The following is a 13,699-nucleotide window of genomic DNA, read 5'->3' as shown; positions in this document are numbered from 1 at the left end:
GTTGGTGGAAGTGCTGCCTTTTGACATGTCCAAAGGACAATACTTCAGAAGTCATGGGGTTTATTGACCATCACTTACGCAAACTGATCCATCCTCTCATGGTTCTTAATGATGACAAGTGACCTTTTCTACTAATAAGATGAGCAAATGGCTTAAAGCAGTGGTTCTTAACCTTTTTTGAGGCACCGAACCCACCAGTTTCATATGCGCGTTCACTGAACCCTTCTGTAGTGATAAATAAAATATGATTGTTTTCCCCACCCCAAGATCACCAAGTCTTCTTAAAAGGTAGAGTCTCTGAGAACAGTTCTTCAAAATATGGTCAGTTTTCAGCAAAGTTGAGCTGACTGTCCAGGAACGAGCCAAGGTATTTAAAATTTGCCACAGTTTCAACAGGTTGGCCATCGAGAGAAACTGGAACCACTTTAAGGTCATTTAATTAGCTCTACATTCTTAAGAGAATGAAAAATTCATAATAAATAATAAAGACTTTGCGGTATTCTGATTTAGTAATGTAATTATATTAGTTGTGTTACCACCCCCACGCCACTAGAGGCAGTATCAACCCCGAAAAGATGCGACTAAGGAGAAGATTAAAGACAAGTTCAAATCCATGCTGAGAGTGGAGCTCCTTCAATCACTGCTCCTCCGCAGCTCTGATTGGCTCAGCAATGTAACGTGATCCTCTGCAGCAAGTGATGGCAAAGCGGGGCGTCATCACGACTTTGCACAGTGTGTCTTTACCTCCGCCCCAAAGGCTCCGACGAACCCCCGAGACCGACTCATCGAACCCCTGGGGTTCGATCGAACCCTGGTTAAGAACCACTGCCTTAAAGGGATCCACAATTTGTTGTAACAGTCGAATTTATTTGGGAAATATTTATTTTAGATGTTAAAACAATACAGTAACAATACTGTATGTCTAATTTTTATAATTTTTTTTATTAAATATTGTCACTCGAGCGTAGCTATGTTGTCACACTGCAATGCATTATGGGTAAATGACGTCAAATTGGTCCAACTACCTGGCTCCTCCAGCCAAAACAGTGATGAGTAACGTTATTTAGCCTTTTTAAATTAAACCGGAGCGCAATGAAATCATAAGAGGTGATGATGATGATGATGAGGACCAAAAAGAGGAAGAGGACAGTTGGCCATAGCAGTTGCTGCTGCCTTCAGCTTTGTAACTGAAACAATAAATGACACTTACCTTGGTTGGACTGTGTGATTCGGTAAGTACTTATGTAGCTCTATGTCCGGTTCAGTAATATAGGGTCCGAACTCCGTCCTGTGTTGGTAGTGGTTTCACAGTACCGGTGTTCTAGCTCTATTGGCATTTCTAGTAGAAATACTCCGTTAGCATTTCCAGTAGTAATAGCTCCATTAGCGCTGCTCGTCTTTGACGTCTCTCCCAGCGTCTGTAGCGCTGTGTCCAGTTCGGCAACAGCTGTGCTGCTTAGAGTTCGGTGTAGTGGTAACAGTGACACCGGTCCTCCATGGGTCCAGTAGGATCGGTGATGTCAGTACCGCAGACAGTAAAGCTCCTGTTAGCATCTCAAAGAGCGTCCAGCGGCAGCTAGGCATTTATTTTTAGCTCTTTAAGGTAACGATCACCTGTTAGAGCCTTCTTAGTTCTGCTGGTATAAATGAATTACAGCAGATGGTTACATAGTGTGGCATTATCTAAAATTACACCAGTCAAACGCAATAAATAAATATTGTCACTCGAGCGTAGCTATGTTGTCACACTACTCCGGAAAAGTTAGCCTTCCTGTGTTTACTCTGTATAGTCCAGTACAGAATGAACTTAATAACGTCATCAACCACATCGGTGAAAAAAATGGCGACCTCCATGGGTGAAAAATATAATTTTGTAGTAATTGTGATTTTTGGCGTATCACAAACAGCAATATTTTAGTTAATAGTTAAATTACAACATATTTAGGCAAACATGTTCAACTAATCCTGGATCCTTTTAAGATTTTCACACTATTTAATTGAGGAAGATGATTTTATAATTTGCCCTGACACACAGAAACTTTAAGTTAAGGAAGGTGGATAAAAACTGTTAACCCATCAAAATTAAAGCACCTTTAGTTTGTACAATCATTTTTCCTCGTTTCTTTATTGAGATTATTTATTGTACACTGCCATGTCAGTATTGTCATATTGTTGACTATTGGGTCATCATTTGATATTTGACCTGAGGCTTACAGTTCAGTAGGAGCATAACTGGCAGCCGTTTTATCATTCTCTTTAAAATGCATGTGCTTCTAGCATCTCACACATTTCTTAAATTTATTTTTTAGTTATGTTTTGGGGGTTATTTTGGCCCACATATTAAGCATGCTTATGGTCATTGTACATCTCTGCCATTTAATTGAAGGAAAATTACAGCAAAAGTTAAACTAATTTGGTTTAGCCATAGGATGCAAGTTTATGTTGGATTTATGCACCGCAAAATCGAGTCATAATCCACTTATAGCTTTTAAATGACGAAATAAAAAAATAGCTTGCCTCTGAGTAGGTTTGACCAGGACAGAGGAGACCTTACAAAGGACACTGTAATCAAGGCAACAAAGGCATCTATATGGGGGTTAATTACAGTGCTTTGGGAGTTATTGCTGAAAGGGAATAATGACAAGTGACATTAGTAACTGCGAGTTGACTAAGAACACAATTAGATGAATCAGCTCAACGGCATGAAAAAAGTACTCCATCAGTCAGCCTTCTTAATGTTATGCTGCCTTAAAAAAACTAAGCAAATTAAGAGACATCCAATAATGAGCACTATTCAAGAGAAAATAATGGTGGTATTGTTCACTGTAATTATGAAAAAAGATACAAAAATGGCAAAACATGTGGTCTCTGAGGTTTGTCACAGTAAGGGTTTCATGATGAATCAGAACATGAAAAGAAGATGGAGGCGAGGGTTCCGCTGAAACTGGTGCTTTTCACTGACAACTGAACTTTATTTTCTGACACAGATGCATGAACATGAAAGCATATGCATTTTTTTTTACTTAAACACAGCAGAGCTACTTACTACAACAAAATGATTATGTTTTACATTAACTTGTCTAATTGAAATGATAAAAATAGATGAAAACCACCAAGCATTCACTGCCTCTTAGAAGAACAGAATATTTGATGCTGAATATTTACTATAAATATTTCCTAAAATGAAGCCACCCAGCATGTAGCTTCATTATAGGGAAAGGGAAACTACAGCTGGGGTTTCCAGTCAGGGTCAGCCATCTGACCAAACATTGTAACCAAAAGGCCCTGTGAAGATCATGAGAAAAACAGGACAAAAAGTACAAACTGAAAATATATATACATATAAAAAAGATCTAATTTAAATGACTGAATAGACTGCCTCAACTTTAGGAGCTTACATTTAGCAGCCTGAGGCATGGCCAAAACTGCAAGATAAATATGCATTACTCTTTTGTTAAGCTGTGAGAGGAAGGTGATGATCCAGATTAGAGATTAAAAAGATTTTTTTATGTTAGGCTAGTGGTCACATTATCAAATTCTGATGATTGTAATTTTATATAGCGCTGATATTAAATCACCACATTGTACTTGACTTTAGGCATAAAAATACAATAAATATGAGATTGGTGTATGCAACCACTTGCATTAATTGCTTTGGAACTATTTTCTTTATCTCAGGAACTGGAAATTGGCGTATTATTGCGTTATTAAATGACATTCTGCTTAAAAGTGAGCACCTACTGCAGAGACTTTTAGAACTCTGCTACTTTACGCATCACAGTGTTGTGACATTTTCCATCAAAAACAAGAGTTTGGTGTCTGACCTTGTGCTTCATTCAGGGTCAGGTTGAAATAAGAAATGACAATCGCATGATAAATTAAAACGAGTTCAATAATTTCCATTTGCATGATTGTTTTTCTCGTGTCTCCATCTCTTTCCACCAAAGTCGAGATGACAAAAGTCTTCAGTTCTTTGTTCTCAACTAGCCTCTTTGTTTGCAAAGACTTCAGCATCTATTTTCTTTGTTGTTTTGTTTATTTATTTTGGATATTATAATGTCTTCCAATTCAAGTGTTAAATATTTGCTAGAAATTAGTTTATTTATCTGTGAGAAGGTGTGCTTGAGTTATTATGCCGTTACCAGTGTATTACTTGAAGCGGTCTCAAAACAACAATTTCGTTCATCGCAATAATGTCTGGGACAATTTATAGTCTAGCAAAATTTGTTGCTGTGACAAACCTAGCTGCAGTACATACAAATATTTATCTTTGTAGGGTCTTGTTGCTGATTAGATATGCTCCCCTGTTTCTTTTCAACAAACGCATACAAACTCACGTAAAAACTAAAGTGCCAGTTTTGCCAATACTTCCCATGAGCCTGCTGCACGAAGGGAAGGAGTCTATGTATAGTGATAAGCAGAGAGAGATTTAGGAATGAAGCAGCAACTGAATGTACTTTGTATTCTAAATTAATATTTTTACATTGGACTTTAAAGCTGCAGCTTTTACAGGTCCTTTGTTAAAAAGATTGTAAGAACAAAAATAATTCTTGAGGGTTTAACAAAAAAATGAAAGTGGTTGACTGATTACCACAAGGGCAAAAAAAGCATAAACATTAAATCTTAATCATAATCTCTGCAGGAGCTTAAAATGCAGCAGTCTGAAAAGGCCTCCTATTGAGCTGATGAAAAATTACACAGCTTGAATAGTTAAGATGTCACAAGCAAATAATTCAGTGTATGCAATTCTTTGAACAACAAAGTAGCTTAAATTGAACAAGATGAGCTTTAAAAAAAATAGAAAATTCAATCTTATTTTAAGGGACTCTGTGTCATTGTACTTTAGATTCAAAGTGTCACACTTCAGAATGTCTAAAATCCATCACTTTTAAATTTTAAAAGAGAGATGCCTTCACCTTATAGGTCTTGAAAATTGATTCTGAACTGAGAACCTATAGAATTGTCCATATCGGGGAGTTAGATGTTTTTAAGGTTAGCATAATTCTATTTAGATCAGTAAAAACCCATCACAAGTGGATTTCTGAGGAAAAGAATCTTGGTTGGGAGGGGATTGTGTAAAGGAAGGCAAATATGTGTTATGCCTACATGCAATGCAAATTGCACGTTACACAAAGATTAGTCTGCACCAGAAACAAAGCTAAAAATAAACCAGCTATATACAGAATGTAAATGACCTTCGCTATTTTTATTACCAGCAAAGGGAGCTGAAGAATCTTTACAAATACAGTTTAATGTAAAGTGTGTGATTGAATAAACCAGATCTGGAGAACAGATTATAATTAACAGAGTAAAGTATACAGGATGTGAGGAGGTGAGGCAAGAGGACCAAATGATGTGTTGGGAGAAAGAAAACACCCTGGCTTGTATTTTATCTGTGTTAAACTGGGTGTGAGACTGGGAGTCAACAGTAGTGAGAGTGTGTGGTTATGGCTTGTGGTTTCCACAGGGTACTAACATCTCAGCAGAGCTCTCTACATGAAGGAATACACCAAACGGACCCTTCCGAATGCACTAGGGGGACACTGATTCGTGGAAGCCCTGCGAGAACACACTATTAAAAAAATATATATTAAAAAAAAAAAATCTTTACGGCTTTGAGCGTAGGCCGTTAAGTGCAAATTATTGTCGGTCTGATTCCGGCTGTCAAATCCACTCTGGATTATTTTTCTCGCTTATTGTTTAGGGTCTTCACATTTTCCACATTCTGCTCTGGGATGTGTCAGACTGATTGATAGTAGAACAAAAGATGGGCTGGGAAAGACCCAGGAGGGTAAAGCAAACTAACTAAAATACAACATGTTATAAAACTGTCTTGTAGACCACAGTCAATCTTTGAAAAAGAAGCACCCCATACAGTACGTTATCACAAAATATGAGCTGGGCGCTGACCAAACATATCTGTTTGGTCAGCGCTCTGTTTGGTATAACTGATTACTGATCAGTTATACCAACTGATCAGTAATCACCCCTTACTGCAGGCATAATGGATGGTCTAATAACACACCTGGCATAAACAGAGAACTAATTTGTCCATCGCTGTCCAAACCTTGTTGATATAATATTTAATTTATTGTAATGTTATCTGCTGCTGTTACTTAATTTAACCCATCAGTACAATTAAAGTTTAATTTCTCCTCCACTTATCTCTTCCTCATTCTGCCGTCACTCTTACATTTTTGCCTCCTTAACATTCATGCTACTGTCTGGGATCCCAAAAATATGTATTCACTGTGTGGGGACAATTTTGTTAAAAAGAATTATTTCTAAACACAGGAAATGGTACCCTATTTTGCCATAAGAGATTAACTTGGTGTTGAAGCCATTTACACATTCTCACCAGAGTTGTTAAAAAAAATGAGCTTCATTCAGTTACCCTAAGATAACATAGATGTATCTTCTCTTTTTTATATATACACTCATTTCTGTAAAATGTATACTTTCCCCTCCCACTATTCAGCAGCCTCTTCTTCTGGTGAAAAAGCAAGGATCAGAATCAGAACCACAAAACATAGCTTTTATGTCACCCACAAATAAAGCACTATGGTGCATCATTTTCAACCCCTTTTTCTTGAGTCTGCCCTCAAGAATGCTGCACTATGGGAACATGAGACTGAAAATTACAGGTGTAAAACACATTTTTAGAACAAAGGCAGAGAGGACCAGCTAAGATCTAGCACACAAAGATAAAACATAGTGAAGGACCATATCAGGCAAGGCTGTGCTTTTTGTCTCTTTCACACTCTCACACACACCTGCATGCAGAAGCATATTGCAGCCTTGTTATATCCCCATTCACTGTTCAAGGCAATCATCCAGGGAGAGGCCACGCCTCGAAAAAAAATCCTCAAGTCAACCACAGAGCTATGCTTGGGACAGGCACTAGTCATAACAATTAGAAGCAGTCACAATGTCCTCATCCAACATATTTTCACTGCTTCAAAGCATTCAAAAACTGGTAAAAATCTGTTTTAAACATGTGTAAAAAAAAAAACAACAACAACAACAAAAAGCAGGTTGGTGCTTGGTCAGTATCTGTGGATTAAATGTAGTCGAAGGGCAGCTGCTAACTGTCCAGAAACATCATTTTGTCACCAGTTCAGCCGAGCTGGAGCCGACAAGACGTGGGAGGACGTGAGGGGGTCTGGAGGGGGAAGCTGCTTCTGTCTCTTCACTGTGTGCACATCCTGCAATGTGTCAAGGCATTCTGACTGTCACTGGGAGCTGAAGGAAAGATTCCATGAGCTGCACTTATTAGTTTATATATAGAGAGGAGGAGTTCCTTTTTAAACAGCGAGTTTGTTCCGTTTCATCTGTCAGTCTGTGGTTCATTCAGCTTGAGGGTAATTAACGTGTTTTAACGGCGCACATTTTTAATTGAGTTACTTTACCTCAGTGGTTTCTGTTTTTGTTCACCACATTTTTTTTTACCTGCAGCCTCCACTGTTGTCTCCATTACAAATTCAGCAGCAAACTAATGCTAATTATCCCTCAATCCTGACCAAAAGTAGAGCTGATGCTGTCTAAATCTCCTGTTTGCTGCTATTTGTCCAGCTCATGATCATAATCAGATTTGAGCAGAGTAATTAACGGATTGCTGAGACAATATTCACAGATTCAGCCCCAATTCATTTCCATTCAGACATTGTAAACCACAGAAACTGGTGCATTTTCATCTGAATAGGTTCATTTTGTTAAATTATTCTTATCGCTGTAGTCTCAAATGTTGTTAATCATAATTTAATCTTATAATGTAATCATTTGTACATGTAAAAAATAGGGAAAAAGAAAAGTAGTTATATTAGACAGTTGACGCTTTTTTTTTACTTTTTTGCTGGATTAAAAAAAAAACATAACAATTTAATTTACAGTTTTGTAAATCTACCATAATTTTCAAAAGATTACAGCAAAACTTTAAAAACCTTTTTTTTTCATATTTTCACTACAACATAGATTTTTGGTATTAATCCACCCTGAGGATGTATTAAATATTTGTGATTGTCTAAAGCAAGCAAAAAAGTAGTACTTTGAGAAAAGGTTTCTATTTTAAATGCAAAATACAACGTTATCTTATTGAATTCAAAGTTTTAGTTCTAAGCCAGACTGTCAGATCACTGTCTAACATTCCCTACAAGTGATCAAAATGGAATCAGCGCAATAAGAACCAAAGGTGTAAAGGTACACAAGATTGTCAAATGAATTAATTTAGGTTTTTTTAAGCAATACATGTTTAGGAACGAGAGGGCCTTGAAGGAGAAACTCCTCACATTCACTTTAGAAACTGCTCCCATCAATAAAACTGCACAACAGAATCAACAGCAGAACCACCAGCCTGTTACACACATTTGTGCCTCAAGCTTGTAAAAACAATAAACTCCTGTTAAGACCAAGTGTCTCATTTTATTGTTGTCAGTTTTGTATTTGTGTTTCTATTTATTCAGTGATTATCACTAATCTGTTGCAGGTCCTAGGAAAACATCAATAAACATGTTTTTTTTGTTTGTTTTATGGTGTACACTCACATTAGAATAAATGTATTTGGTTTGAACTAATGTTATCTTCCCTAAAAATGACTGAACGGAAATAATTACTTCAAGGAAAAGGGTGAATTCATGGTCACCTTTATTGTCCAGTGTTTGGCATTAGTATTCATGTAAGAGTTCAGAGTTCCCTCACAAAAACATGGCTCCATGTCTGTAGTTTGCCAAGGTTCATTTGAACAGGCCGAGCTATTTACCAGAAAGCTTGTTTATAAATGTTTTGTGGGCAGATGAGACGGTGCATTCACAGGAGGGTCATTGTTCTATCAAAGAATAAACCATAAAGCCTTCGTGATGCTAAATGCTTATCTAAAACAAAGCTCTTGGTCTGATGCTTTGAAGCCGATATGTGTCAGACACACAAACTATAATTCCACTGATCGAGGATGGAGTCTGCTTCATCTTTTTAGCAAAGAAGACTAGAGTATGACCCTCAGTCTGGGTAATGAATATAATTGTATAAGGTTGGGCAATGCTCTTCTAGCAAAGGAGTTGGGAGGTCTTTAATCAGAGGATCTGAAGGTAGAGCCTGGATTCTCCCCATTAAAGAGAATCACTCCTAAGTTATGCAGGAACAAAGAAAGAAACAGTTTACGAGAGAAAAACCACAAACATACCAGACTGAATTGCTGCGAGTTAAAATTCCTTCAGTCTTGATGTGTTTAACATCAGACTGAGTGGCAAATGTTGATTCTGTCACTTTTGCCACTTATAACAGCAGTGGTTACATTATTTAAAGAGGTTCAGAGCTGCATGATGGAGCAGTGTTTTGCCTCGCAGCTAGAAGGTCACCTATTTGATTAGAATATAAACTACTTTCACTTGTGCATGCTTGTTACGCTAGCTTTTTTGCACAGTCAGAACACATCCATGTTAGGTCACATGGCTCAGCAAAAATTGTCCTCAGGTGCATTTTTTTGTGCTGGCCCTGCGACAGATTGACAACCTGCAGCGTTTCAAATGTTGACAGCTGGAATCAGCTCCAATCCCATGGATAGATGAATAAATTCTTATTGAATTGCTTTTCTGTTTTATACTGAGCGAATGCATTGGAATAATATTGGATCATTTTTATGTACCTGGAGAGAGGTGCTGTTTGAAACTCATGGTCATATTTCCTTGACCATAAATCTGATGATGCGATTGAACAGCTTTAGTCACTAATAAAATAAGCACAGGTCAGATTAACATTGTTGAACCTCAGAAGACATTTGTTTGCTGCTTCCCTCATTATGCAGTCTCATCAACACCTCTGCAACCTGGATGAAGATTATAACCTCCGTGAAGCTCACAGTACAATTAAACTAGGAAATGTGAGTGAACAATGTTGTTTTAGCTCCTGGCAGAAATATAGGCAACATTTTAAACAACTTGCATCACACAGCAAGTCTTTAATCAATAACATTTCATCATCTTTAACGGAAAATCTGCATAAAAAAATATGTTTTTCCCCAGCTGACATTCTGCTGTATGCCGTTTCTTATGGAAATACCTAGTAGTTACCTTGCATTCTGCTCCATTGTTATTCCTGACAGAGTAAATAAAGCTGCTCCTTATTCTGTAAAAAATGGTTTTGTATGTGTGACTGCTGAGACATAGCAGAAAATGTAAAATTATTCTCTTTGATTCAGACAGAAAAAACACCGACATCTTTTCCAATTTTCACTCATTTTTGATGCTTCTGGACAGCTTTTTTTCTCCTTTTTTTCAAAGAAGACCAACATGAACAGAAACAACAGAGACCTGGGAATAAAATGGCATCACTCCCTTTTTTATGACATATTTCTTTCTTATTGCTGCCCCACTGCCTTCATTAAAGATTCCATTAATTTTTTATGTTCCGCATGTAATATGGAGCAGATTCATGTAACTTTGGCTAACCTAACATAAGAGCACATTGTATAGCAGCAAATTCCTCTGCTCTTTGCCAGCAGGCCAGCCATGACTCTGAGAAGTCAGCAGGGCCTTAAGTTCCTGTAACCCCCAAGGAGAAAAAAGAAGGAAAGAAAAACCGAGCTTCTGGGAGGGGATGCCTTGAGGAATGGTTGGTATTCTGAAATGTTGTTTCTCTCCACAAGTTTATTTCTGTCTGTTTTACCATAATCTAGGAAAACATTCATCAGCCAATCAGAGAGCTCCATGCTTACAACATTGCCTCTCCTCCACAACAACATGCTGATAAATCAGGGGGATAAACGGACAGTAGCTTACAAAGAAGAAAACACCCTGGAGAGTTTAAGGAGGGATTTTAATGTATGAATATGAGCAGTGAGATTAAGTGTGATTAATGTAATCCAGCCCCAGAGTAAACAGTGCAACATTCATTAAGCAATTCTTGTGAGATTAATGGAATCAGGATGAAGTTCATCCCTTTATCAACCCCACCCCCAACAAAGGCTTATTATTCACCCGATCACAGACATCTTTGTAGAGGTTACTAAATCAAGGAGAAAATCAAAGAAGCTGCCACACAACTGATCAAATGTGAGAATGGCTTACCTCCAACTTATCTGTCAGTCTGCACTCCCAGCTGTCCCTCCTCTTCACTTAGTAACTGACAAAACTTCTCAACTTGGTCCTTTTCAAACACTCCCTCCCTCTCTGCTCTCTCACTCAACATGTGTGCACATGTGACTGTCATTCACAGAAGCTAAGAAGAGGAATGAGGACATCTAGCGGCCAATAAAGCAACACCACTGATAAAGAATAATTACTTTGCTTAATCATTCAAACATCTTTTACCTGTTTAGTCCTTGCATGGTTACATGGGGACCCTTGCCAAACTCCAGCAGTTAATGAGCAAACAGTAAACACATAACAAAGAGCCATGCACAGCTGAGGGCAATTAAGAGTGTGCAATCAGCCTAATTGCATGTTTCTGGAATTTGTGGGGAGTACCCAGAGAGAACGCCTTGTAAAACACAAATATAAAGGCTTTGGTTTGGATTTGAACCTTTGAGTTTTATGCAGCGAGGCAGCAGTGGTAGAAACTCCTCCATCATCCACCTCCCTGAAGACAATCCAGAATATTTTCACAAATGATTACAACACTGCAAAACACAAAATGTGATATAGGAAAGATATAGGAGCTTGTTTTAAATAAACAAATCTTTGATATTGATGAAAAAGTAAGTCCATCTGCTAGTCTAAAATTAGAGCAGGAAACAGGTTTTATATCACTAGATTAGCTGTTATAGTTCATTTTACTCATAGATGTAATAAAGACCCCTGTAATAAATAAGTGTAGACTTACAAATGACATCTTGATGTACCATTGTACAAAGTCAGCTCTAATTCATACCTATTTAAACAGTCTGAGTACAAATTAAAATGAAAACAAAAAAATAAAAAGAAATGCATGAAAAAACAATGGGATGTACACAGCACATTCCATTCTAAAGATGTCCTCCTGCCCTTGCATAGAAATGTATTTTAAGTATTTTTTATCTAGGTGAATACATGATCTTTTGTCCTCCAACACATCATTTTTTTCTGCCAGAATGTGGAAATAGAGTTAAGCTTATTTCTCCTCCTCTCATACAGTCCTTCATCTAGTGCACATTTTAGATTTCATTGTACCCTCACTGTATCATCGAAGCGGTCGTGTTTTTCTAACACACACTGCACAATTCAAAGCCATTTATTATATACAATCTAATCACAATTCAGATTTTAAAAGACTAAATCTTTTTTCCTGGTGCGCTACAAATGCTTTGTAAAATGTGTAATTTATTTACCCTTTAAGATGTTTTCTGAGCTAAAAATGATTTCACACAGCCGAGGTGTCTCATCAAACTCAAGGTATGAGCAAGCTTTTTAAAATTAGCATAGTAAACAGCAAAATTGGACTAAAGAAATCTCTTTCTGTGAAGATTTTGCCTAACATTGTTATTGAATTCTGACGTAGCCTCAGACACTCATTTAGCAAACTGTTGTTGCATTTCAACCATTGCCAATTGTTGAAACCCATTACCTTGTATCCCTGACTATTCTCTATGCTTCAATGGTTACAATACAGAACCCTATTTGCAGAGCATTCCACTAGGATGTGAATGCACACAACACTGTCATTGCGCTTCTTTAGCCTGTGGGCTGACGAGCTAATGAATTGCTTTTCAACACAAGCACATTCGCTGAAAGGCAAGTAGGGTGATTTGGACTTCTGAAATAGTTTCTGAAATAGAATTTGTATTATTGCAAATAAAACTGACATTGAACAAGCTGTTACTGGAGGGGTCAACAATTTGAGAGAAACAATTATGTTAACATAGTAAATGACATAATCTAGCAATCTGGACAATGTGATGACCATTGGCATATTTACTGAACAGATTATGTTCCTCGAATGCAAATAATGTATCCAAAATGATGCATTTATGGAGCCAATATTCTAGAGTTCAGATTGATTTGTCATATTATAATCTCAGATTTCAGAGCTGGCATTTTATAGTGTCTGAGGTCTAAGAAGAAATTTGTTTATTTTATATGGTCTTTTAACTGCCTATGTTTAGAACAACAGACAGATGTAACCAAGTTTGATAGAACAAAGTAGAATAATCCCCTTCATCATGGAAGAAATCCTTTATAAACCAAATCTGGCAGAAGGATAAAGCAGAATTAACAAAGTTTTATAACTGATCATAACACTGCATAACAGTGCTATGTTTCTGCTGTTTTCAAAGATATAGCTCTCACTGTAATGATAATATATTTTTTTTTCATTTTTGTACTTTACAATGAGATCAGCTTGTAAAAGCTACAAAGCTATAAGTACCAAACTTAGAAGAGCATTTCATCTTAAGCTGGAAAAGGTTGCCCCTGATTGGATTGTTTCTTGCATCTGTTATTAAATTCCTCAAATTATTCTGTAAGAAGTAAAATAAAGGTTGGAAGGCGTTTTGTCAATATTGCTATAGAAAAGTGCAAATCTTCAGAATATGAATGCATCCAAAATGCATTGTATTTCATAAGAATATTTAGACATTAGACAAGTTCTCCCTTTTCTGTTTGTTTTGTCTCCAGGGAACATTAGCCTCCTCTAGGCATGTAGCAAAAGAATGTCTCATGACAACAACCTATGCTGTTGTTTATGCTTCTAACATAGATGTAAAATCCCAAAGGAGACCTTGGCATAGTTCAAT

General features: G+C 37.1%; 1 protein-coding gene across 1 annotated transcript in view; it reads right to left on the bottom strand.

Moving 5' to 3' along the window:
* Positions 1-11,157, bottom strand: part of tspan4a (tetraspanin 4a) — a 183,987-nt gene extending 172,830 nt beyond the window's left edge. The window contains exon 1 of the mRNA XM_007568977.2: positions 11,058-11,157. The gene's annotated coding sequence lies outside the window, so the exon portion shown is untranslated. The remainder of the gene's footprint in view (positions 1-11,057) is intronic.
* Between the last annotated feature and the right edge of the window lie 2,542 nt (positions 11,158-13,699).

The sequence above is a fragment of the Poecilia formosa genome, unplaced genomic scaffold (genome assembly GCF_000485575.1).
Source record: "Poecilia formosa unplaced genomic scaffold, Poecilia_formosa-5.1.2 Scaffold234, whole genome shotgun sequence".
Classification (NCBI taxonomy): Eukaryota; Metazoa; Chordata; class Actinopteri; order Cyprinodontiformes; family Poeciliidae; genus Poecilia; species Poecilia formosa.
Note: the sequence above shows the minus strand (reverse complement) of the source record. Positions and strands in the feature narration are given on the sequence as shown.